Genomic DNA, 26,190 nt, shown 5'->3' on the forward strand with positions numbered 1-26,190 from the left:
TTTCTGGGTGAATGAAATGTTCTATACTTTGAGAGAGATGACAAAACTTGTACACTGTATAGTATGCAAAATCATATCCAAATTTTAAAAAAGTTCACAAACAACTTCCTTTGAGTTAGTTCTGAAGGAGATATGATCTCTCCTAGGTCAAAGCTATCTCTCTTATTATCTTTGGGGACAACTTCTAAAACCTCAAAAACAGAAGGTGTATATTTAGTCATACTGTTTTTTCAAATATACACCCAAACAAAGCAAAGGAAAAAGAACCATTATGTGATTCCTATCAAAATTCTCTTTTTGATATTTGCTCCAACTTAGTGGAATTAAAACAATCTTCCCTTTGAAAGTGAAAAGTGAAAGTACAAGTTGCTCAGTTATGTCCAACTCTTTGCAACCCCATGGACAATACAGTCCATGGAATTCTCCAGGACAGAATACTGGAGTGGGTAGCCTTTCCCTTCTCCAGGGTATCTTCCTAACCCAGGGATTGAACCCGGGTCTCCCACATTGCAGGTGGATTCTTTACCAACTGAGCTATTTACCCCACTAACAATTTAAAGTTTACATAGCACAATGAAAAAAGGAGTCAAAAAGTAAACTATGAAACATAAATCCAAACATTCTAATATCTTACTATTCTAAAATATTTATTAAATTCCTACTGTATTCCATGCAAGACGATAGTCACTAGGGAAATGAAAATGAAAAACTTCCACCTTATTGTTGAAGAGTTCTTGGTCAGGGGGAAGATAAATTACTGCAAAGTGTAAGTAAATAAATAGAATATAAGTTGGTAATCTACAATTACCAATTGATAATTAAATTTAAATTGGTAATTTAAATGCCCCCACTGGGGGAAGATATATCACTTATTTTCCCTCTAAAACCATAATATTTAATAATGATCAATAATATACAAGAAGTAAACATAATAACCCCCCGGGAGTTGGTGATGGACAGGAAGGCCTGGCGTGCTGTGATTCATGGGGTCACGGAGAGTTGGACACGACTGAGCGACTGAACTGAACTGAACTGAAACATAATAAATTCAGTTATTCTTTTTGAAGGACAAAACTTTTTTTAACCCAAGAAAAAAAGAACCCCAATACATTTTAAAGGAAATGATCTCCACAGCAAAGGGGATTAGATAACTTGTACCAATTGCCCACATCCTCCATTCCAACCTCACAGCTGGTTTGTCTTAGGAGGGTGCTTATAGGAGGTAAATCTGAAGGCTGGTCAGACTATGCCTCAAAATGAAGCAACAGGCTGAGTCAGTTCTCACCCTCAGGACTCTAATTATGATACAAATCCCTTCCGTTCTGTTCTCTCCTGAGTCAACTTTTATTCCCTCTATTGAAATTACCCATTTCAAAATCAGCGGTGATCACCAACATTGCCAAAGCCAATGGTTAATTCTCAGTTCTCATTTAATGTGACCTATTGGCAGCACGCTACATGGCTGTCCTCTTGCTTGCATTTGAAATGCTATCTTTACTTGGTCCCCAGAATACTGTACACTCTTTCCACTGTCTGCCTTCCTTCCAGCAGTTTCTTCTTTGTGTGCTCTTTCTTATCTCTGTGAGTTCTACCCAGAAGTTCCTTCAATTCTCAGATCTCTTCCTTATTATCATTTGCTCTCTAGGTCAGCAGTTCTCAAACATGTTGGCCTCAGGACTCCTTTACACTTTAAAAATTAATAAGAAACTAAAAAAAAAAATTTGTGTAAGAGCATGATACCTATAGATAATTACTGCATTAGAAAACTGAGAAAATTTTTAAATATTAATGCATCTAAAAGCAACTATAAACCCATTATAAATCAACATAAATAATATACTTCAATAGAAATACATTTTCCAAAATAAAAATATATACATTAGTAAGAAGAATAGAATTTTACATTTTTAAAACATATTCCTCACACCTAGCTTAATAGAAAAAAGCAGATTCCCACATCTGTGTCAGCATTCAATCTGCAACAATGTCACACATGCTTCTGGAAAACACTACTGAATGGCACATTCAGTATTATTATAAAAAGTTTTAACTCTGCAGACCTCCTTATAAAGGTCCAAGGAACCCATAGATCCCTATTATGCTTTGAGAACTACTTCAGATGCTCTAATCCAAGCCCATGGTTTTTAAATAGCATCTCTTCTAGGACAGCTGTCAATTAAAAAGATACCTCTGGGCTGGATTCTTTAAACTCCAGGTTCAAATAGCCAACTGCCTATGCAATGTTCTCACTCAGATGTCTAACAGGTAACTATTTTAACTAATAAATCTTTACCCCCCACCTGCCCTACAACTCCAACATTTTTCCTCCTGCACTTTTCTCCCATCTCAGTAAATAATAACTTTAACCTAACCAACAACTCAGGTCAAAATCTTGGGAGAAACCCAGGATGCCTCTGTTTGTTTCAAATCCACAACTAACCCCGTATCCAAATTTGATAAGCTTCCTTCAGGAATCTATCTGTAATCCTACCACTTCTTATCTCTCCACTACTCCTTCCACCCTGGTCCAAAATTACACATCTTGGCCTAGGCTTCGGCAACAGCCTCCTACCTGGTCTGCAAGCATCTTCTTGTGTCCCCTAGGCATATCTTCCCACAGCAACCAGAGGGACTTAATGTGTAAGTCAGATCATAAGTCACTTCTCTGCTTAAGACTGCAGGTACCTTCTCACCTCACGCAGAGCAAAAGTTAGACTCTTCATCAGAGCCTACAGAGGTGAGAGCTTGGCCAGGACTACCTCTCCAAACTCTTGAAGCTCTCCCTTGCACACTGCACTAAAGCAACCCGGCCCCTTGGTCTGCATGCTTATACTCTCTCCTCAAGGTCTTTGCAATTACAGATTCTTCTGCCAGAAGCCCAGTCCCCTCAGATCGCCTTGACTGAGGTTTGTTCCCTGGATTAGCACTCAAACACTCCACGTGGAAGATGCCATTCTCACCGCCACTTCATAACCTTTCCCTGTTTTATTATTCTTCCTAAAACTTGCCATTACCTGTCACATTTGTCTGCGCTTTTGTTTTCCCTGATCTCATGCAATGAGAAGATGGACTTTGTCTGCTTCAGTGCTGTATCCCAGTACCTAAAACACTGTCTACTGGGGAGCAGGTACTCAATGTGTATTGTTTGAGTGGATGAACAGAGATATGAGTCCAAGTAGCTTTGGGAGTTGAAGGTGGAAGTGATGAGGTGGAAAGGCCAGGAGAACCACAGGCAAACCAGCACTGTGAAGAAGAAGAGACTATAAAAGTGGAGAAAGCTGCTCTACCAAACAGAGGCCATAAATAAGAGGAGACAAGAACTGTTGTTGGATAGCACTCCTAGCAAGGTCAGAGAACTAAGTCATTACTAAACATTTGTTCATCTCTAATCGTAGCTCTCAAAATTCATTCAAACTACACAAACATATTTGGAACAAGAATGTTTCCTTTGAATGTCACCTCAATCAATTCAGTACAATCTTATACTCTTTATGGATTTAATTCTTTTCTTATAAAAAAAAAGAAGTCAAGGCCCATACAGAGGAAATGACTCGCTTAGTTAACTTACTTGCCTAACTTTCAGGCTCTACCCTAACTTCTCAGTCATCTTCACAAAGTGGTTCCAAGAGGAAGACAACACTAAAATAGAAACTAGGTTCTTATTGCCACTGAAATTCACTGAAACTGACCAGAAAACCCCACAGTAAATCACTCTGGTCACCACTCTAAGAATGGGTGTCAGGTTTCAGTTCAGTAGCTCAGTCCTGTCCGACTCTTTGTGACCCCATGAATCGCAGCACGCCAGGCCTCCCTGTTCATCACCAACTCCTGCAGTTTACCCAAACTCATGTCCATCGAGTCGGTGATGCCATCCAACCATCTCATCCTCTGTCGTCCCCTTCTCCTCCTGCCCCCAATCCCTCCCAGCATCAGGGTCTTTTCCAATGAGTCAACTCTTCACATCAGGTGGCCAAAGTATTGGAGTTTCAGCTTTAGCATCAGTCCTTCCAATGAACACCCAGGACTGATCTCCTTTAGGATGGACTGGTTGGATCTCCTTGCAGTCCAGGGGACTCTCAAGAGTCTTCTCCAGCACCACAGTTCAAAAGCATCAATTCCTCGGCGATATGCTTTCTTCACAGTCTAAATCTCACATCCATACATGACCACGGGAAAAACCATAGTCTTGACTAGACGGACCTCGGTTGGCAAAGTAATGTCTCTGCTTTTTAATATACTATCTAGGTTGGTCATAACTTTCCTTCCAAAGAGTAAGCATCTTTTAATTTCATGGCTGCAATCAGCATCTGCAGTGATTTTGGAGCCCCCAAAAATAAAGTCTGACACTGTTTCCACTGTTTCCCCATCTATTTCCCATGAAGTGATGGGACCAGATGCCATGATCTTAGTTTTCTGAATGTTGAGCTTTAAGCCAACTTTTTCACTCTCCTCTTTCACTTTCATCAAGAGGCTTTTGAGTTCCTCTTCACTTTCTGCCATAAGGGTGGTGTCATCTGCATATCTGAGGTTATTGATATTTTTCCCAGAAATCTTGATTCCAGCTTGTGCTTCTTCCAGCCCTGCATTTTGCATGATGTACTCTGCATATAAGTTAAATAAGCAGGGTGACAATATACAGCCTTGACGTACTCCTTTTCCTATTTGGAACCAGTCTGTTGTTCCATGTCCAGTTCTAACTGTTGCTTCCTGATCTGCATACAGGTTTCTCAAGAGGCAGGTCAGGTGGTCTGGTATTCCCATCTCTTTCAGAATGTTCCACAGTTTATTGTGATCCACACAGTCAAAGGCTTTGGCATAGTCAATGAAGCAGAAATAGATGTTTTTCTGGAACTCTCTTGCTTTCTCCATGATCCAGCGGATGTTGGCAATTTGATCTCTGGTGCCTCTGCCTTTTCTGAAACCTGCTTGAACATCTGGGAGTTCACGGTTCACGTATTGCTGAAGCCTGGCTTGGAGAATTTTGAGCATGACTTTACTAGCGTGTGAGATGAGTGCAGTGGGTGTCAGGGCTGCTGCTGCTGCTGCTAAGTCACTTCAGTCGTGTCCGACTCTGTGTGACCCCACAGACGGCAGTCCACCAGGCTGGTTACTTCATAGTTAATATCAAATTCACAGTGCCATAAACAGCATCTGCAAATGTTTATCCAAATCTAACAAATGTTTATCCAAAAAGAGTTTTTAAAAATATTTTTCTTCATCTGACCAAAAAAAAAAGAAAAGTAACACAGATGAACTCAAATCACAGCTAGTACCCCAAACTCAGGTGCCCCAGCGCAGAATGACAGTTGTGCCCAGTCATCAGCTGTCGCTCTCGGAGGGAACGTGAAAATGTTAGAACAGTAAGCATGTCTTTAAATGTTTGTCTTAACAGTTGTTTTTCTGACTGTGTGGAACTTTGAAAGTGACTGCATTAATAATTAACATTTTCCCATCAAATATTTAGGAAGAAAAAAAATTCTAGAAGTGAGCTATTACTTATATAATCTTTGTTTCATTTCTATTATGGCTTCTTTCCCAAATTAACACAGGTAGCAATAAATATATGCAGTCAAAAAATACTCACATTTCTTCGAACGTGATATTAAAAAAGTTATCAGAATAGTGCTTCAAGATTAAAAACCTCTGCATAAAAAAGAGAAAAAGACCTATTCACATCAAGAAAGCTTTCTTCATTTTATTAAAAGATTTAAGAATTCATCTAAAATTAGTGAAATTTCCTTGTCAATTTAAATGTATTCAATATTTTAAAATATCAGTGGTATAACTTTCAGAAATGTACTCTGCTGAAAAATATAACTGTGATGAGAAAAATAAAATATTAGGAAAATTCTATGTTCTCAAAATTTGAGCAAAAAGAATAAATAGTAATTCTTTGGGTTGAATAGTTTGAAAATCTGAATATATTTGCAACATGGGATGCAAATCAGTTTCCTCTTTAGAAACTATTTCCACCAATGCCAATTCAAAATAAACACTACAATATTTTTAAAATAAACAAACAGCCATTTTTTCAGAACTAAATGTGAAGATCTGTTAAGCTAACACATTTTACAAAATTAAAACTTCCAAACACAGCTACTCAAAATAATCATAATAAATAAACATTCCTAAGCCCCTCAAATATTAATCTTAAAATTTCTAATCATAATGTGATCTTATGTAAATGTACAGTGGACAAATCATGGTATTAATCCAGCTGGCATGATTATCAGGTTATGTTTCTGACTCCTTCCATGGCAAATATTTAAAACACACTACTAATTTTCATAACCTCAAAATACATAAATGCTCCAGGCAATCATTATCCCTACCCTAGTCATCATAACTTGAACTTTCTTCCAATTTAAATCAACACCGATTCCATTTAACATTTGCTTAGCACCATACTACATACTGTGGAAAATTCTGAAAGAGATAGGAATACCAGACCACCTGACCTGCCTCTTGAGAAATCTGTATGCAGGTCAGGAAGAAAAAGTTAGAACTGGACCTGGAACAACAGACTGGTTCCAAATAGGAAAAGGAGTACATCAAGGCTGTATACTGTCACCCTGCTTATTTAACTTATATGCAGAGTACATCATGAGAAACTCTGAGCTGGATGAAGCACAAGCTGGAATCAAGATTGCTGGGAGAAATCAATGACCTCAGATATGCAGATGACACCACCCTTATGGCAGAAAGTGAAGAACTAAAGAGCCTCTTGATGAAAGTGAAAGAGGATAGTGAAAAAGTTGGCGTAAAACTCAACATTCAGAAAACAAAGATCATGGAATCTGGTCCCATCACTTCACGGCAAATAGATGAAGAAACAGTGGAAACAGTGTCAGACTTTATTTTTCTGGGCTCCAAAATCACTGCAGATGATGACTGCAGCCATGAAATTAAAAGACGCTTACTCCTTGGCAGGAAAGTTATGACCAACATAGACAGCATATTAAAAAGCACAGACATTACTTTGTCGACAAAGGTCCATATATTCAAGGCTATGGTTTTTCCAGTAGTCATGTATGGATGTGAGAGTTGGACTATAAAAAAAGCTGAGCACTGAAGAATGGATGCTTTTGAACTGTTTTTTTGGAGAAGACTCTTGAGAGTCCCTTGGACTGCAAGGAGATCCAATCAGTCCATCCAAAAGGAAATCAGACTTGAATGTTCATTGGAAGGACTGATGTTGAAGCTGAAACTCCAATACTTTGGCCACCTGATGTGAAGAGCTGACTCATTTGAAGAGATCCTGATGCTGGGAAAAATTGAAGACTGGAGGAGAAGGGGATGACAGAAGATGAGATGGTTGGATGGCATCACCAACTCAATGGACATGAGTTTGAGTAAACTCCAGTGAGTTGGTGATGGACAGGGAGGCCTGGTGTGTTGCAGTTCATGGGGTCACAAAGAGTCGGACAAGACTGAGCGACTGAACTGAACTGATACTACATGCTCAAAACAAGTATTCATTAATTTGCTGCTACTGCTGCTAAGTCACTTCAGTCATGTCCGACTCTGTGTGACCCCATAGACGGAAGCCCACCAGGCTCCCCCATCCCTGGGATTCTCCAGGCAAGAACACTGGAGTGGGTTGCCATTTCCTTCTCCAATTCATTAATTTAAATCATACCAAAATATGGCTGTTTCCAGGAATCTTGTTCTGATATAGCAATGCAGACTGACGGATGGACCAAGGAAGGCAAGGTACATTAGATCAGTAACCCCAATAGCAGGTCCTCCTCTACAAAATTAATCTTACAGGGGGTCTCAAAATAAAGGCATTAAAGTTCACAACAGAGTGTGTGATTCATATGGATTAGTGAGTGGCACATGTACATATTACGTATTTCTATCAGATTGCTATGTTTCTTGCTATCTACCTATTTTGTGGTCAAAGAGTAATAAGTCAGCTGAATTATCAAATTAAACTGATTCCACAGATTTACATGTTGTACATTTAAACCATAACATTAAGAATTTCTCCTTGAGACCAATTTATTTTTTGTATTGCTGGCATATTAAATATTATTAATATTATATTAATTGCAACTACTTTCACTTTCAGATAATATTCCACTAATTCAGAATCAAATGAAATAATACTAAATAAATGAGCCAACATACACCAGAGCATCTGAGGACATCATCATGTAGACCCATGGCAGATTGGCAGATATAACATAAGAAAAATATAACAAATAACCGCCCATAAAGTGGGTGAGTTACTTAGGAATCTTACTGAGAAGGGTAAGCCTGTATAATATAGTAAAATATTAGACAAATAATCAAATCAAGGAACAAAAATAAATCTCATCTCAGTAAGTAGTAAGTCAAAGACATCAAGGTCCCTGCCAACTCAGATAGCATATTACGAGGAATTATTCTCCACTTCAATCCTGATCTAGTCCAACTGTACATGGTAGACACTCCAATTAAAAGGGGAGGTTGGGGACTTCCCTGGTGGTCCAATAGTTGAGAATCTGCCTGCCAATGCAGGGGACACGGGTTTGCTCCCACATGCTGTGGGGCAACTAAGTCCACATGCCACAACTACTGAAGCCCACACGAGCCCATGCGCCGCAACAAGAGAAACTGTTGCAATGACAAGCCTATCCACCAGAACAGGAGAGCAGCCTCTTACTCAACGCAACTAGAGAAAGCCTGCACACAGCAATAAAGGCCCAACACAGCCAAAACTAAAATAAACAGATTTCAAAAGGTGTGGGGGAAGCTGGACTTGAATCTGAATTTTTAATAAATTTTTGAGCTCTGCCCTAAATATCTTCCCACCTCATCTGTTAGAAGTTCCTATTAACAACAGAGAAGAAGATCTTTCATTTCCACAAAATGACACAATAGATATCTTCAACTACTCTCCTAAAGATCAGTAAAGAAGAAAATATCTTTTTAAATGTACCTGTAGAGTGACAACAAGTAAGAGATAGTAAAAGTAGAAAAGCTGGGAAGTAAGAAAGCACCAAAACCAGAACCCTGGTAACGATTACATGTAGCAAGAGAGATAAAACCAGGACCACTCAAGCTCATGAGTTTAAAGAGATCCCGTCTTAAAACTGGAACTTCACAGAACTATGCCCTCAGGGTACGGGCAATGAGAAATAAACTTGCTCCACCATAAGAGAAGAGAAACTGTTTTTTAACCCTAGCAGGGTTTGGGGAGGGTGGGGTGAGGCACGGCAGTGGTCTGGGTGGAAAATCTCCCTTGAGAATTAACAGCCAACAACTACTACTAGTGTGGTTTGTGGTCTAAATTCATACTATGTGCTTTGAGAAAGCCCAAGCAGAGAACTTAATTTAAAGACTATCCAGATTGACGGTACCTACAATGACAAGCCACTCCAGTACTCTTGCCTAGAAAATCCCATGGACGGAGGAGCCTGATGGGCTGCAGTCCATGGAGTCGCTACAAGTCAGACATGACTGAGCGACTTCACTTTCACACATTGGAGAAGGAAATGGCAACCCACTCCAGTGTTCTTGCCTGGAGAGTCCCAGGGACGGGGGGCCTGGTGGACTGCCGTCTGTGGGATCACACAGAGTCGGACACAACTGAAGTGACTTAGCAGCAGCAGCAGCAGCAGAAGTACCTGGCTGGAGAAGGAAATGGCAACTGACTCCAGTACTCTTGCCCTAAAATTCCATGGACGGAGGAGCCTGGTGGGCTGCAGTCCATGGGGTTGCGAAGAGTCGGACACGACTGAGCGACTTCACTTTCACACATTGAAGGAAATGGCAACCCACTTCAGTGTTCTTGCCTGGAGAATCCCAGGGACAGGGGAACCTGGTGGGCTGCCTTCTACGGGGTCGCACAGAGTTGGACACGACTGAAGTGACTTAGCAGCAGCAGCAGCAGAGGTACCTTGCAGAAGCAAATATAAACAGACCCTGGAAAAACCTCTTTTAATCGTGACCCCAAAGAACTCGCACAGATAAAATTTTCAAGGAACATGAGCTCACAGTCAATAAATCATAAACACAAAAAATAAGATACTATGAATAAGCACCAACATGAAATGGGCAAATGAAATCAGATCTGAGAAGACTTGGAATCCTAGAATTATCAGCATAAAATAAGTGTACTTAAGACTTTATTTTTGGGGGCTCCAAAATCACTGCAGATGCTGATTGCAGCCATGAAATTAAAAGACGCTTACTCCTTGGAAGGAAAGTTATGACCAACCTAGATAGCATATTAAAAAGCAGAGACATTACTTTGCCAACAAAGGTCCGTCTAGTCAAGGCTATGGTTTTTCCTGTGGTCATGTATGGATGTGAGAGTTGGACTGTGAAGAAAGCTGACTGCCAAAGAATTGATGCTTTTGGACTGTGGTGCTGGAGAAGACTCTTGAGAGTCCCCTGGACTGCAAGGAGATCCAACCAGTCCATTCTAAAGGAGATCAGTCCTGGGTGTTCATTGGAAGGACTGATGCTAAAGCTGAAACTGCAATACTTTGGCCACCTCATGTGAAGAGTTGACTCACTGGAAAAGACTCTGATGCTGGGAGGAATTGTGGGCAGGAGGAGAAGGGGACGACAAAGATGGCTGGATGGCTTCACCGACTCGATGGACATGAGTTTGAGTGAACTCCGGGAGTTGGTGATGGACAGGGAGGCCTGGCATGCTGTGATTCATGGGGTTGCAAAGAGTCAGACACGACTGAGAGACTGAACTGAACTGAATATATCTCAATAAAGCAAAATTTGAAAAGAAGCAAAGTTTTATTTTAAAAAATATTACTAAGCTGTTCTTTAGGGAAATTCTTTACTTAATTCACTGAGCTGTGATACAAACATAGCTAAAGTGCCTGATTCATGAAGGCTCAGTTCTGTGACTCATTACTATCCATCTTCAGTTTAAGACAGCCCACCCACAAAGTTTTAAAAGAATCTACAAATAGATAATGAAGATTTCACAGAATGTCAGGCTCAATTTCACTGCCACATCACCTGATGACAAGAAAACCTTGTACTACCCACATCAACCAGAACGCACAGGGCTAACCAGTCTCCTAGGGCTAAACTTTCAGTCATTACACTTAGCACCATTCACTGACCCCATCACCAAAGATTACCTTCAACCACCAATGACTGTAAGGTTATCACTTCATCTCTCCTAACCTTAGAACTTCTAAGACACCTCTAGGGAAACCATTGTCCTAAAGCAGGTCAGTCTATAGGAATTCCAACTGGAAGGCCTATGGTTAAATACCAAATCCAAGAGAGATGATGTCCCTACAGGAGAATTATCGGCATGATTAAGACTGGAAGTAATACTGTTGTGAACATCTATTTTACTTCTTTTTTGGTTTTTTACTTCTGTAGGTTCTCTATGCCACAATGATTCTCAGTCTTTACTTCCTCAAGGAAGTAAACAAAGCTTTCTTTAAACAAAATTTTGTGGAAGTTCGCTACATAAAACATATAAAAGCAGAGCTGCTGGAGGTCAAAAGTCTTGCCCTCCTCACTCACATGTAACCTACCCCCAGGTATATTTCAAATCCCAAGGGCAATAAGGAACCATGTCTGAAAAACACTGGCCTGGTGATGATGGTATAATGATAATGATGATAATTTAATTTAACAATGATATCTTTATAGAAGAATAATAAGCATCAATACATTATAGTCCCGCCTCCATGTCAACCTGTTCCAAGTATTGTGTATGCTCAGATATGTTGAACTCTTTGCAACCCCTTCAGGTTCCTCTCTCCATGGAATTTTTCACACAAGAATACTGGAGTGGGTTGCCATTTCCTCCTCTGTTGGATCTTCCCCAGCCGGGGATCGAATCTGTGACTCCTACATTAGCAGCGGATTCTTTACCACCGTGCTACGTGGGAAGCCGTCCTGAATAGAAGGCATGTATTAAATGCTGACCCGTCTCAGCTCTGTTTCAGAACTCTGACTCCTAGAATCACAAAACCCTTCAGTTCAAGAGAAGCCATATTTGTACTGTGAACATCTATCTAAGAGATTGCAAAGCAGCATCACTCAGGTTTCTGTAGGCCACTACAGCTGCCTGACCTAGTGTTGAACACTTATAAAATATTTAGGGAAAAAAAAAAAAAACTGAGGGAGAAATGCTCAGCTAACCAGTATATGAAGCATCAAGTACCTTAAGAAGCTCATAGGACCAAACTATCTACAAATCAGGATTTGAGGAGTTTCTTGTAACCACAGGGAAAACTAAGGTTACCTATCATAGATGGGTTACCTCAATGAAAGAAAAAAGAGGTTTCAAATTTAACAGGTCAATGGGGAATTTCCAGTACTTCCTTCATGAATTTGTAATGGGAAATTCACAAGTCAGGTTCTTTGTATAATGTGTCAGAAAAGCGATGTGGGTTTTCTCATCATATTCTTAACCGGCATTATTTTACAAGATACCATGAAAACTAGTGGCATTTATGAAGTTCTTGTTTCTTTTAATATTTCTGTCCTACCACAGTGTCCTAACGTGAAGGAGTATTAACTGAACTCAATGAGAATTAGGTCTAACCAGAAAAGACTCTGATGCTGGGAGGGACTGGGGGCGGGAGGAGAAGGGGACGACAGAGAATGAGATGGCTGGATGGCATCACCGACTCGATGGACATGAGTTTGAGTGAACTCCGGGAGTTGGCGATGGACAGGGAGGCCTGGCGTGCTGTGATTCATGGGGTCGCAAAGAGTCGGACACGACTGAGAGACTGAACTGAACTGAACTGAATGATGGGATGGAATAACTTATGTTATTATCCACATGGAATACTTTGTTGCCACTTTTTAGCATGATGTAAAAGAAAACTTAAAAACGGGGAAAACACTTAAGTTATACTGAGCAAAAATGGATCTAGAAACCTTTAATTCTAATATTGAACTTTTTACAAGGTATACACAGTCCTGAGAATAAAATCTTGAAGCAGCCACACCAAAATATTATCACTGGCTACCTCCGAATGGTGGCTTTTTTTTGTTGTTTGAACTTAATACTTAGCAAACTTTCTACTTAGAATCAGGAAAACAGTACATTTAAAAACAAAAAGAAATTTCCCTTTAGTAAAATTGATACAATATACCTAAAGTTCCAAGGTTTGTATATTTCATAAATTTTGAGACTCACATCCAAATGCCAGACCTGTGTGACTGTGTAGCCAAACTCCAGCCACACCTGCTTTGGAGGAAACAGCTGCTCACCAGGGCTCAGGTGAGCCAAGTCTAATTGTTCCTGGCAGCTTCCCTGGTGACTCAGTGTAAAGAGTCCATCTGCCAAGCAGGAGACGTGGGTTTGATCCCTGGGTCGGGAAGATCCCCTAGAGAAGGGAATGGCGACCCACTCCAGTAATCTTGCCTGGGAAATCCCATGGACAGAGGAGCCTGGCGGGCTGCAGTCTATGCAGTCACAGGAGAGTCACACATGACTTATCGAGTGAGTACACAACATGCAGTGTAACAGGCTCAGTGTGGGAAAGGACATGCAGAAACAGGGAAGCACACTTCCCAGTTCTCAGCCCATCACAACAGTGTTTGGCTGTAACCCCATCAGTGACTGCACCAGGCCTATCTAGAAGCCTTTGCTTCTGTGAGGACGAGGCCTATTTAACTGTTTGTTTTAAGACTGCCTTTGTATTAACACAAAGCAGAAAAAAATCCTTGGACACATTTGCAATCTGAATGTCACCACCATGTAGTCAGTGGGGCAGCGTAATTGTTCAAAGCACAATCCGTGAAATCAGACAAATCTAAGTTTGGGTTCTGGTTCCACCATTCTCTAACTGCACAGGCTTGGGCAAGCTTTGTAATGTCACAAGCTTCAGGTTATCCATCTTTCAAAGAAGGTTGCCACACCAACCCGCCCAGGATTTTAGTGAAGATTCAAAGTACTCCTCAGTATAGAGAGCCTCTGCTAATTTAATAAAAATATTGTTGAAATCTAAATATACAGATTTTCAACTCATGCAGCCCACTACTGGGGATCAAAAAACAAAGTACGATTTATTCTTAAACTTAAAACACATCTTTCAGGGCAATGTCCAAGCTATATACACACTTCAAAACAATCACCTGAGTCAAAACTAAGCACTTGGATAGATAGTTCTATATTTTAAAGGGTTCAGGCTCTGAAACAAGTTTGTGAATCATGCAAGAAGATTTCTAGCAAAATCTCATCATTCTTTATCTATATCATCTTAAATAACTATATTGAAAGTGTCTGGGCACTGGTGCAAACACTGGAGACACAACAGGATTATATCAGAAACATCAAGGTCCACTCTTACTCCCAATGAAAGTGAAAGTGTTAGTCACTCAGTCGTGTCTGACTCTTTGTGACCCCATGGACTGTAGCTCTCCAAGCTCCTCTGTCCATGGAATTCTCCAGACAAGAATACTGGAGTGGGTAGATATTTCTTTCTCCAGAGGATCTTCCTGACGCAGAGACTGAACCTGGGTCTCAGGTCTCCTGCATTGCGGGCAGATTCTTTACCTCCTGAGCCACAGGGAAAGCCCTGTACCTCCTATACTGGCCTCATAAGCAATTCAGAATGCATCAACAAAGATATCAGAGCCTCTGTTAGAAAGAGGACATATTTTAATGATGTCTCATACCAGCAATATATTCTCAGTAAAATTATAAAAAAATACTTGATTTTAATTTGCTAATTAATGCTATAAATATAATTATAAACCAAATAAGAAACCATGAAATGGGAAAAAGTAACAAAAAATTGTGAAGAAGGTAGAGCAGAAGGTTACAATTCCATAAACATTTGGATATTTTTCCACCCCTGCTTCAAAAAGGGGAAAGGGCATGGTATACTGTCTTTACTGTGCACAATACGAGATAGACAGACCTAGTGCTGAATCCCATGTCTGCCTTTACTCTCTCAGAAAGAGTGCTGCTGCTGCTGCTAAGTCACTTCAGTTGTGTCCAACTCTGTGTGACCCCATAGACGGAAGCCCATCAGGTTCCCCCGTCTCTGGAATTCTCCAGGCAAGAACACTGGAGTGGGCTGCCATTTCCTTCTCCAATGTGTGAAAGTGAAGTCGCTCAGTCGTGTCCGACCCTTAGCGACCCCTTATGAGCTACCATTTAAGACAGGAGAGAGACAACAGAGAAAGTGTACTGCCACCCTGGCACTTAATTATGCTCAGGATGAGAAAAGGAGGCATAAAGAATTACCTAGCTTTGGGGTGATTCACTAGAGACTGAGAAAGCCTGGTACTTTGTATGGACAGCATCTTTAGGCCAACCTGCCAAAAGAAGTCGAACGTCACCTCAACCACTTGCCTGACAGTTAATAGGGTTCTGGATGATGGGAGAGGAGGGAAGGGAGGTGAGGGGGATGAGGAGGTCTTTTGGGAAGAATGGAAGGGTCTTTTGAGTGCTGGCAGGAAACCTGGAGATTGTTTACCAGAAACCAGAGGAGGGCTGACGAAGTTCTAGCAGATAACCACTTGAAACCTCAGCACCCTCATCTGGAAAAGCAGGACTTGTTTAATGTTCTCATGATGGTGTGATTAAAGAAATAAACTACCTGGCACAGGATACATTTAAAGAATTCTACATTGGTAGATGGGGAAAAAAACCCTAAAGAATCAACGTGACTTACAACATGACATAGGCTATGCCATAAAAAAGGAGTCAGTGAATCAAAAGACGGACATCCACTGAAAGTCACAGAATAATGAATGACACTGACCCTGATGATAAACTTAGTTGAGGAGATAAGAATTATCGCTATGAGCAAAAAAATGACCTTTACCACTTAACATTGTAACTTAGTTGGGGATGGGGGTGGGTGTGGGTGTTGGAAGGTCAAGGAGACTAGCAGGTCAAAGTCAGTGACTAATAAGGAACTAGTGAATCCAATGCAGCCACCACCCAGACTCAGATATGGCCTTGATGTCACATAGGGTAGAGAAAAAGCCAATAAGTAACAGCTGATTCAAAGGACACATTCACTAAGCTTTGACACTGACTGGCCCATTCTCAGAAGAGAAGACAGTGAGGTTTCTGGTTAGAAATTTACTATCATTGTCAAATGTTCAGAGTCAAATATTGTCTCTATTGTTTATCGTCTGCCAAGCAATAGGAAGGGCTCGAGGGGCTGAATCAGAGCTGCTTAAGAAAAAGTTAACACATCCCATTACACAGTCAAGTTCAGAGAACAACAACCATTAGTGTATTTGAGGCCAGAGACTGACGTTCTGCTCTCTGAAGGTTCCCAGGGAATGGCTCAACTTGACTTCCTATAGCAGAGTGCGCCACACCAGGTTCAATGCAAGTTCTAAGTCATGACATACCTCCAACAGCTACTGTTTTGCATTTATCGCTGGGTTCCTTTAAAATTATTCTCATGTACGCTTCCTGAGGCAGGATCTTGTCTTCTATTTCATAAGCTTTCTAGTCAGATACTTTTGTGTATTCCAAAGAACTTAATGGTGTACCTAGAATAGAAGAGCAATTTAAGCTTAATCACCTTGAAAATGGAATCATGAAATTTCTATGTGGAAAGAGACCTTACCAATCAATAAACTTCACTGTAAATAAGAGCATAAGTAAGTTTTAAAGTATCAGACTGGAAACAAAAAATTCACAGCTGACCTTCCCCACTTCCATATTTTCTCATTTCCAGCTTTTGTTTCTTTCCCTCTTTCTTTCAAGCTTTTTATAAAAATTGTCATAAAATATGCATAACATAAAACCTATTTCATCTTTTTTTTAACTGAAGACAAAAGTCTGTAATCTTCTATCCATGCCTCTATAATAGAGGCATCTCTCCTTCTATATGTTATGTTATCTTCAATTATCAACAAATAACTGATATTCACAAATTATAGTAGTGTCACTATGAAAACAAAGGGCAATTACTAAATTACCCACTTTACAGTTTGGTTGATAAAAAGGTGGTCATTCCTCTAGGCTAAAACATTACCCTCATAAATGATACTTTTTATAGTTTCACATGTATAAATGGGTGGGTGCATAATCAGGAAGCTGGAGATAATGTTTTGCATCCAACAAAGAACTAAGAAAGTTGTTCATTTAGTCCCTTACTGATGGTGATTTGTACTTACATGTAAAAGAATGTGGAATCCAATGGCATCTATTTTGATCATGTTAGATGTAATCAGTAACATTCTATTTCTTTTCTTTATACTAATCTATTAGACGTGGGTTTTCAACTCTTTTCAGGAGCACATAAGCCCTGCATCATGGGATATCTGCTGATAACTAAGCCAGTTCTGAAGTGGAAGTGTCATAGCTCAGTCAAGTCCGACGCTTTGTGACACCATGGATTGTAACCCACCAGGCTCCTCTGTCCATGGAATTCTCCAGGCAACAATACTGGAGTGGGTTGCCATTCCCTTTTCCAGGGGATACCACCACTCAAATTTCAGGAGGATTTTGAACTCTTTGAAGCCTATCCCTGGACCCCCAGGATAAAAACCCTAGGGATTTACAAGGACCAAACTGGGTTCCTATCTTAAACCAACTAGCAGGCTTAATTCTGTGATAGTCTCTAAGGACCTAGTTACACTAAGCAATCTCCCATTTTAACCAATCTTTATCCTATCTGTAAGAAATAGCGCCACCTTTGTAAATAATCGAATACAGTCAAAAGAAAGCTGTCACAAACTAAAAACAAAAAAGACGCTCTTGCCATTACTTTAAAGTGTTCAATTAAAGCTTCAGAGAAAAATATATTATACAAAAGAACATTATCATCTTCTATTTTCAAGGGGGAGGGAGGGGTATGCCAAATGGCTTGCAGGATCTTAGTTCTTCAACCAGGGATTGAACCCGCAACCTTGGCAGTGAAAGTATACAGTCCTAAAAAAAAAAAAAAAAAGAAAGTATACAGTCCTAACCATTAGACTGCCAGGGAATTCCCAAGAACATCATCTTTTGACCAAAATACAGTGTAAACACCTAAAGGTAAATCAAGGGCTCCCCCGCACCTAAAAATAGTAAACCTCAGGAAATAGGCTGTCACCTTATATTCAAGACCTCACTAAGTCTCATGAACAAAAATCTGTTTACTTTGAATAATGAAATAATGTTTGGGAAAATAACTTTAATTAATGCTATCCTTGGATGCTTATAGGTCACTTGACAGAAAGTGGTTAACAAAAAGAATCAAAGAAACAGATTGAACAATTATTTTCAGAGGTAGGATCTAACAATAGCAAATGTGAATTATCATTTTTTTTAAGTCTTTTAAATATCACTTTAGAAAGCAACATGGATTTGGGGATTATGGATGCCCAATGGAATAGGTCTGTTTTATCTCTACTTCCTTCTGAATCCCATTAAAATTATAGCAAAGAGGACAAAAGATATAAATCCATAAGGACAAAGAGAACAGAAAATTAGTGAGGACACAGACATAAATGGCATTCTGCAAGCTGAAGGCGGAGATGACTGCTGAGCAGAGAAGAGCAGAGGAAAGCAGGCTACAAGCTCACTGCCTTAGAAGCAAACAACAGACCCCCTGATTGCTCCAGAAAGGCTCAGAAAATGGAGACGAGAGTAAGGAGCTGAGAAGAGGCAGATGGACTGACAGACTGTATTAAAGGCAGTTGTACCCTTACTTTATACTTTGAATAAAAATGAACTCAAAATGGATTAAAACCCTAAATGTAAGACCTGAAACTATAAACCTCCTAGAAGAAAACATGGGGCAAAATCTTCATGACGCTGGATTTGGCAATGATTTCTTGACTATACACCAAAAGCATAGGCAACAAAAACTTTCAAAAGAGACAAATGAGACTGTATCAAAAGTAAAAACTTCTGTGAAGCAAAGGAACCAGAGCGAAATGGCAAGCAATGAAACAGAAGAAAATATCTGCAAATTATATTTGTGATAAGAAATTGATGCCCATAATGTATAAAGAATTTCTACAACTCAATACGAAAAGCCAAATAACCCAAATAAAAAATGGGTACAAAACCTGAAGAGACATTTCTCCAAAGAAGATATACAGACAGTCAACAAGCATATGATAGGATCTTCAACATCATTAGTCATGAGGGAAATAAAAATCAAAACCAGATAAGATACCTTCTCACACCTATGAGGATGACCACTGTCAAGACCCAAATAACAAGTGTTGGCATGGAGAAAAGGGAACCCTTTGTGCACTGTTGGTAGGAATGTAAAATAATGCAGCCCCTTTGTGGGAAACAGCATGAAGGTTCTACAAAGAATGAAAACTGAACTACCCCATGATCCAACAATCCCATTTCCAGGTCTATTACCCCAGGCCCAAAACTGAAAGCAGGATCTCAAAGAAGTATTTGCTCAAGCTTGTTCACTACAGCTTTATTTACAACAACCAGGAGGATAAAGAAGATGTGGTATGTAAATATAATAAAATATTATTTACTTTTAATACATGGAACTCTGCTAAATGTTAATGTGGCAGCCTAGTTGGGAGCGGGGTTTAAGGGAGAAAAGATACATGTTCATGTATGGCTGAGTCCCTTCACTGTTCACCTGAAATTATCACAGCATTGTTATATAATTAATATATATATTAATATATTAATTAATTAATATATATATTAATTATCACTGGCTCTACTCCATACAAAATAAAAAGTTCAAAAGGTAAAATGTTATTTACTCTTAAAAAAAAAAAAGGAAATCTTGTCATATGCTACAAGGATAAACCTTGATTGAGGGTACTACACTAAATAAGCCAATCACAAAAGTAAATCCTGTAAGATTCCACTTATATGAGGCAACTGAAGTAGTCAAACCCTTTAAACAGAAAATAGAACAGTGGCTGCTAGAGGCTAGGGCAAGGAGAGTTGATTAATGGGTATAGAGTTTCAGTTTTCCAAGAAAAAAAAATTACAGAGACCTGTTGCATAACTATGTGAATACACTTAACACTACTATATGACACATTGAAAAGGTTAAGATAATATATTTTAAATTGTGATTTTTACCCCAATAAAAAAATTAAGGAGATTATTCTGATTTATTTAGATGGGTTCAGTGTAATCATGTGCTGTGTGTTTAGTCGCTCAGTCATGTCTGACTCTTTGCAACCCTGTGGGCTGTAGCTCACCAGGCTGCTCTGTCCACGGGGATTCTACAGGCAAGAATACTGAGTGTGTTGCTATGCCCTCCTCCAGGGTAACATAATCATGAGTCCTCAAAAGTGAAAGAGGGAAGCAGAAGTTGCGGTCAAAGAACCGCAACATGAGATATATTTGACCTGAATTGATCCTTTAAAGGAGGGGGTGGGGGTAGGCTGAGAGCCAAGGAATGCAGCCAGCCTCTGGAAGCTGGGAAAGCAAGGGAAAGGACTCTCCTTTAGAAAGGAATGTAGCCCTGTAGACAACCTTGACCTTACTCCAGTAAGACCCATGCCAGACTTCTGACCTACAGAACTTCAAGGTAATAAACGTGTGTTATTTTAAACAACAACCAAAAAACGTAGTTAATACCCCAGGTCTTCTCCCCAGCTGGTAGAGCCAGACCAACCATCCCTACTTCCATGACGGAAAGTAGTTCACTCTCTGGAGAAAATGATATAGCAAGATTTCAGACTTAGAGGGCCAGAATAGACACATCAAGAGCTAAGAGTTTATAGGTTTGGGTGGTGAGACCTCTTGCCCCCTCCCCCTATGTGGCTCCCCCAAATCCTCACAGGCAGGCTTTTACCCCACAAAAAATATGAACAAAGGAGGACCTTTTGGAGAAATAGAAAGACCCAAGAAAAAAAGATTTGCAGATTCTGATATCTAGGAGTCAGCAGCTCAAACATCTGGGTTCCTACCCCAAAAACCAATAGTGAAGCCCACTAGGTAAACAAGTTTCCAGTCCACTTTTTATAGTCTCACTCCCAAATATGAACAGGCTATTAAAGTCTCACCATTAGAGAAAAGCCTCTAGCATTAAAATCAGGGGCCAAAACAAGCTGATAAAAAGAGGAAACACAAATCAAGCTGATTGAAAAAAGAAAAGTATGAAGAGCAGGCAAAAACTATTCAACAGCAAACTAATTCAATTCATATTCTCAAGTGAAAACAGAAAACATTATTTCCATGAAATAAGACCAGGATCCCATTTTTAAATGAAATATTCAGAGGCCAATGAAAAATTAAATTTGAAATGAAAAATATGCTGACAGAAATTAAAGTTCAAAAAGTACTAAGAAAACCTCTTGGGGGGAAAAAAACACAAAGTTAGAAGATAGCTAAGAAATATACATAAGAAAATTAGAAAATTAAGCCAGTAAGTCCAAATATCCAACCAACAAACAGAAAATAGAGAAAAGGGTGTAGGAAAGGAAATTATCAAGCAAACAGTAAAAGAAAAAATTTCTAAATTAGAGGACATGAGTTTCTGAACTGAAAGGATCATGTACATCGATAAACTGTAAGACATATGTTCCAATATGGATTTCAGAATTCTGTGGATAAAGAAGAGTCAAACATTTTCCAGAGAAATCAAACAGTTCACACACAACCAACTAGAAAACAAAATGGCCTGAGACACAGCTACATAAGTCTCAAAAAATTCAGTCATTAAAAAAAAAAAATACTGTCACAATAAAGCAAACATTAAATATGTATTCAACCACAGACTGGGACATGACTGCATGAGACAACAAGTGGACATGAGTACTGAGGGTAAAGAATTGTGTTTGAGAGGTAAGTCCTCAGAAGAACAAGTGTATAAGTCTAAAATTTAAAAAAAAATTCAGTGAATGCACTTAAAACATGCATCATGCCATTTGGAAATTGGAAGGTCGGTATCAGAAAATATGACTAAAAGAGTTGAAAAATACTGTCTTTGGATAAAGGAGCAATGGGGATATAAGAAGAACAGGAATGGCTGCACTATTTTAATTTTCAACAATGTACATGCAATTACCACAAAATAAGTAAAATAAATGAATAAATGGATGGAAGCAAGAAAGGGAAGAAGGAAGGAAAGAATATTTAACAGAGCAAATCTACAAACTATTACACAGTGGAGATCTCCAATGTTCATCTATAGAGAAAGAATGAAAATAGCAACTGTTCTAACATTATGCAAATAGATCCTTGTGACTTGGAACAAAATTTCCAATTACAGCACCATACATGAATTCCAAAAGTGCTGTATCACCAACAAGTAAAATGATAACATACTTGAAAAAATCATACTGGATGCTTCAAAGATGACTCTAATAATAAAGACATTGACATCAAATATGATATGTAAAGAACTGGAAGGAAATTATTCTGAAGTAGGAAAAAGTATTACTTGTAAAATTATGTTTCATACAAATATGTTCTTATTAAATACACATGGGTAAGTAAATTAATTAAATGCCATAAGTATGTACTTGACTAATACTTCTATATCCCTAAAACATCCGTTATACATTGAAGTTGACCACAAAAATTGTTTTGTTCTTCTCAGTGGGAAAACATGAGAAATGTAAACTAAACATAAAAGGTACACAAAGAAATTAATTCCATTTACCTGAATCATCTTATTTCTCTTTATCAGTCTTCCAATCTAGAAGAAAATAGGAAGTAAATTAATGTGCATCCTTCTGGTAATGAGCTGCTTATAAGGGGGAGCGGGGGGGACTACTAAAATCCAAGGTAACTATTTACTTCTTGTTCCCTCGCCACAGCAAAAACTATTCTTTTGCACTTGCCAGCTAATTTCCAGCTGTAATGGTATTCAGAGTAAACTTTACAATACCAACCCATGCAGAAGCAAGCATGTAAGGTCGTGCCAATAAAAAATTGCATCCAAGTGCATCTAATGGTATCACACAAGTTTTCTTTTTATTTTTTAAACTTATTTATCTGTTTTACTTTTGGCTGCACTGGGTCTTTGCTGCTGTGCACAGGCTTTCTCCAGTTGCTGCACATGGCAGCGGGGAGGGGGTGCGGGGGGGCTACTCCCCAGTTGCAGTGCAAAGCCTTCTCATTGTGGTGGCTTCTCTTGCAGAGCATGGGCTCTAGAGTGTGTGGGCTTCCATCGTTGTGGTGCACGAGCTTGGCAGTTGTGAAACACAGGTTTAGTTGCCCGTGGCACGTGGAATCTTCCTGGACCAGGGATCAAACCCATGTCCTCTGCATTTGCAGGTGGATTCTTAACCACTGGACCACCAGGGAAGTTCTCACAAGAGTTTTAGAATCATATATTAATATTTTATAAATTAGCTTATCACCATTCAGCTAAGTAACCGCTAACTGACAACAGTGAGAAAGATAAAGAAGCAATAAAGTATATTTTCAAAACATAAGAATTGTAACTCTGGAGTGAAAAAGGTAGTAACATGTTTACATTCAGTATCCTGTGATAAACCATAATGGAAAAGAATATGAAAATGAATATATGTAGGTATAACTGAATCACTTTGCTGGACAGCAGAAATTAATACAACATTGTAAATCAGCTATATTTATATAAAATAAAATTTAAAAAATTGCATATCAAGTGAAACTATAGACCATGTAAATATGTTTATGGGTGGCTCAGTGCTAAAGAATCCACCTGCAATGCAGGAGAAGATGAAGGAGACGCAGGTTTGATCACTGGGTCAGGAAGATCCCCTGGAGTAGGAAATGGCAACCCACTCCAGGATTCTTGCCTGGAAAATCCCATGGACAGAGGAGCCTGGCAGACTACAGTCCATGAGCTTGCAAAGGGTCAGACACAACTGAGCAACTAAGCATGCACACATGGTCAAAGAGTTTATAAATAGACTTAAACCCACATCATCTTAAAGGTTTAGAAATGCTTCCTCACTGACATTCATGAAAGACTTCCTCAACTAAAAATGAAATATAACCCTTCGAAAATATATATGTGAATATATACATGTGACTTATAGCATCTGCAAAAAGAGGGGGGAAATTATCTTTTAAAAAATAAACATTTGCATTAATGTACACACAAAGAAAAGCACAGAAATCTTGTGTGTGTGTGTGCGCGCTCAGTCATGTCCAACTCTTTGAGAGCCCATGAACTATAGCCCACCAGGTTTCTCTGTCCATGAAATTTTCCAGGCAAGAATACTGGAGTGGCTTGCCATTTCCTACTCCAAGAAAAGCAGAGAAATCTTGAGTGGATTAATTTTCCTAAAGTGAACACATACATGTAACCACCACTCTCCCCCAAAGGTCACCACTGCGATGACTTCAAATACCACATGTTAGTCTTGCCTATTGGATCAGGGTTTTTCTGAGAGTCTAAGAATCTCTGGGTCTGAACCAAAATAAAATGCTTTAGGAAGAGAGAAGTAGTCAGAGACAGCAAGAAGATACTATTTCAGAAAGATGTTCACGTGTCTAAGATTGTACGGCTGTTTGACTGGCTGCGTGGTTATGTAGAATCAACCTGCAAGGTCTCCAGAGACTGGAGGAAACGGAAGGTGTTTTATGATATAAATAGCCAAAGAGGGCCTTCCTTCCTGTTGTCCAGGATGAGTGTATGACTGGGAGTGAGATACACGAAGTGGGAGCAGAGAAAAGAGGGGAGAGGGCAAGGCAGTTTGAACTTCCTTTCTATAGATACAAAAACACCTATAAAATAATCACCAAACTAGTAGGTTTAGTCTGTTATTGTTGTTGAGTTGCTAAGTCAGACATGACTCTTTTGACCTCATGGACTGTAGCCCACCAGGTTCCTCTGTCCATTGGGTTTTCCAGGCAAGAATATGGGAGCAGGTTGCCATTTCCTTCTCCAGGGGATCTTCCCAACCCAGGGACTGAACCCATGTCTCCTGCATTGACAGGTGGGTTCTTTACCACCTTCTAACAAGCTCGACTAAGTTACTGAGGCGTCATCTCATTTGATCTTCCAATTGCTCTGAAGATAGCCTATCTTATCTGCCTGTAGACAGGGAAGGATATTGAGTCTCAAAGCACAGTGCCTAAAGTTAAACAGTTAGTAGGTGATGCAAAGCTGTTCTTCTTTACAGCTTGTATGCAGGGCTGCTGCTGCTAAGTCGCTTCAGTCTTGTCCAACTCTGTGCAGCCCCATAGAGGGCAGCCCACCAGGCTCCCCCGTCCCTGGGATTCTCCAGGCAAGAACACTGGAGTGGGTTGCCATTTCCTTCTCCAATGCATGAAAGTGAAAAGTGAAAGTGAAGTCGCTCAGTCGTGTCCAACTCTTGGCGACCCCTTGGACTGCAGCCCACCAGGCTCCTCCATCTGTGGGATTTTCCAGTCAAGAGTGCTGGAGTGGGTCGCCATTGCCTTTTCCAGAGGTTTCAAAAGTAATGTTTACATTTCACAGGGTATACATTTCTGACATGTTAATTTGTTTTAGCCACTCTGTATGGGGGACTTGAAAAGAACAAAGTGTCCCTCAGAGAAAACCATAGATGCAGAAGGCAAGTGACTACCAGAATCTACGAGAACATCACCTTCAAATGACATGCCAGACCTGCATGAATATCTAATGGTGTAATAAGTACTTTCAAAGAGCTGGGGCCAAAAACGGAACACTCTTCAAAACGGGAACTTTGTATTCTGCTCCTTGAGAGGGAGAGGAAATAAAATATCTAGAAAAGCTGTTATCAGACTGTGTGACAAGGCTTTCTTGCTTCCTCACTGATAAATACAAAATAACGTGCTGATGACAATAACTATGATTGTCATACATCATGAAATGCCTTCACATTTAATCCCATAAGAACCCTGCAAGTGGGGAAAGGTCAGCATCACCAACTAATCAAATGCAGACACTGGGCCCAAACAGGTTATATATTTAACTTGTCCAAGGTCAGAAAATTGTCTTGTGACAAAAGTCACAAGTTTGTCCAAGATCACAATGCGAGGAAGTAGGGAAGGGTCCCAAATCAAGTGTCGAATGCCCAAGACACAGAACAGCTTGGGCTTAATGATGAGAGCCACCAAATTTCACTTCTCAATCCCAAATCATTGAATGATTATTTCACTATTTTCCGGTTTCAAGTTGTTTTTGATATGTCCTTGATAATAAAGCTGAAACTCCAACTCTTTGGCCACCTCATGCGACAAGTTGACTCACCAGAAAAGACTCTGATGCTGGGAGGGATTGGGGACGGGAGGAGAAGGGGACGACAGAGAATAAGATGGCTGGATGGCATCACTGACTCAATGGACATGAGTTTGAGTGAACTCCGGGAGTTGGTGATGGACAGGGAGGCCTGGCGTGCTGTGATACA

General features: G+C 39.8%; 1 protein-coding gene across 21 annotated transcripts in view; it reads right to left on the reverse strand.

Moving 5' to 3' along the window:
• The window catches only part of SGMS1 (sphingomyelin synthase 1), a 336,904-nt gene that overhangs the window by 147,006 nt on the left and 163,708 nt on the right, over positions 1–26,190 (reverse strand). For 16 of the 21 annotated variants that reach the window (XM_088842119.1, XM_088842120.1, XM_088842121.1 and 13 more), the window contains 2 exons: positions 22,503–22,538; positions 16,312–16,455 (listed from right to left, as the gene is read on the reverse strand). The exons of 1 other annotated variant lie outside the window; for it this stretch is intronic. The gene's annotated coding sequence lies outside the window, so the exon portion shown is untranslated. The remainder of the gene's footprint in view (positions 1–16,311; positions 16,456–22,502; positions 22,539–26,190) is intronic. 4 more of the 21 variants (XM_055425174.2, XM_055425178.2, XM_055425179.2 and 1 more) reach the window with 2 other exon arrangements.

Source organism: Moschus berezovskii, chromosome 12, assembly GCF_049115385.1.
Source record: "Moschus berezovskii isolate FMDL1 chromosome 12, NW_MosBer_1.0, whole genome shotgun sequence".
NCBI classification, from domain to species: domain Eukaryota; kingdom Metazoa; phylum Chordata; class Mammalia; order Artiodactyla; family Moschidae; genus Moschus; species Moschus berezovskii.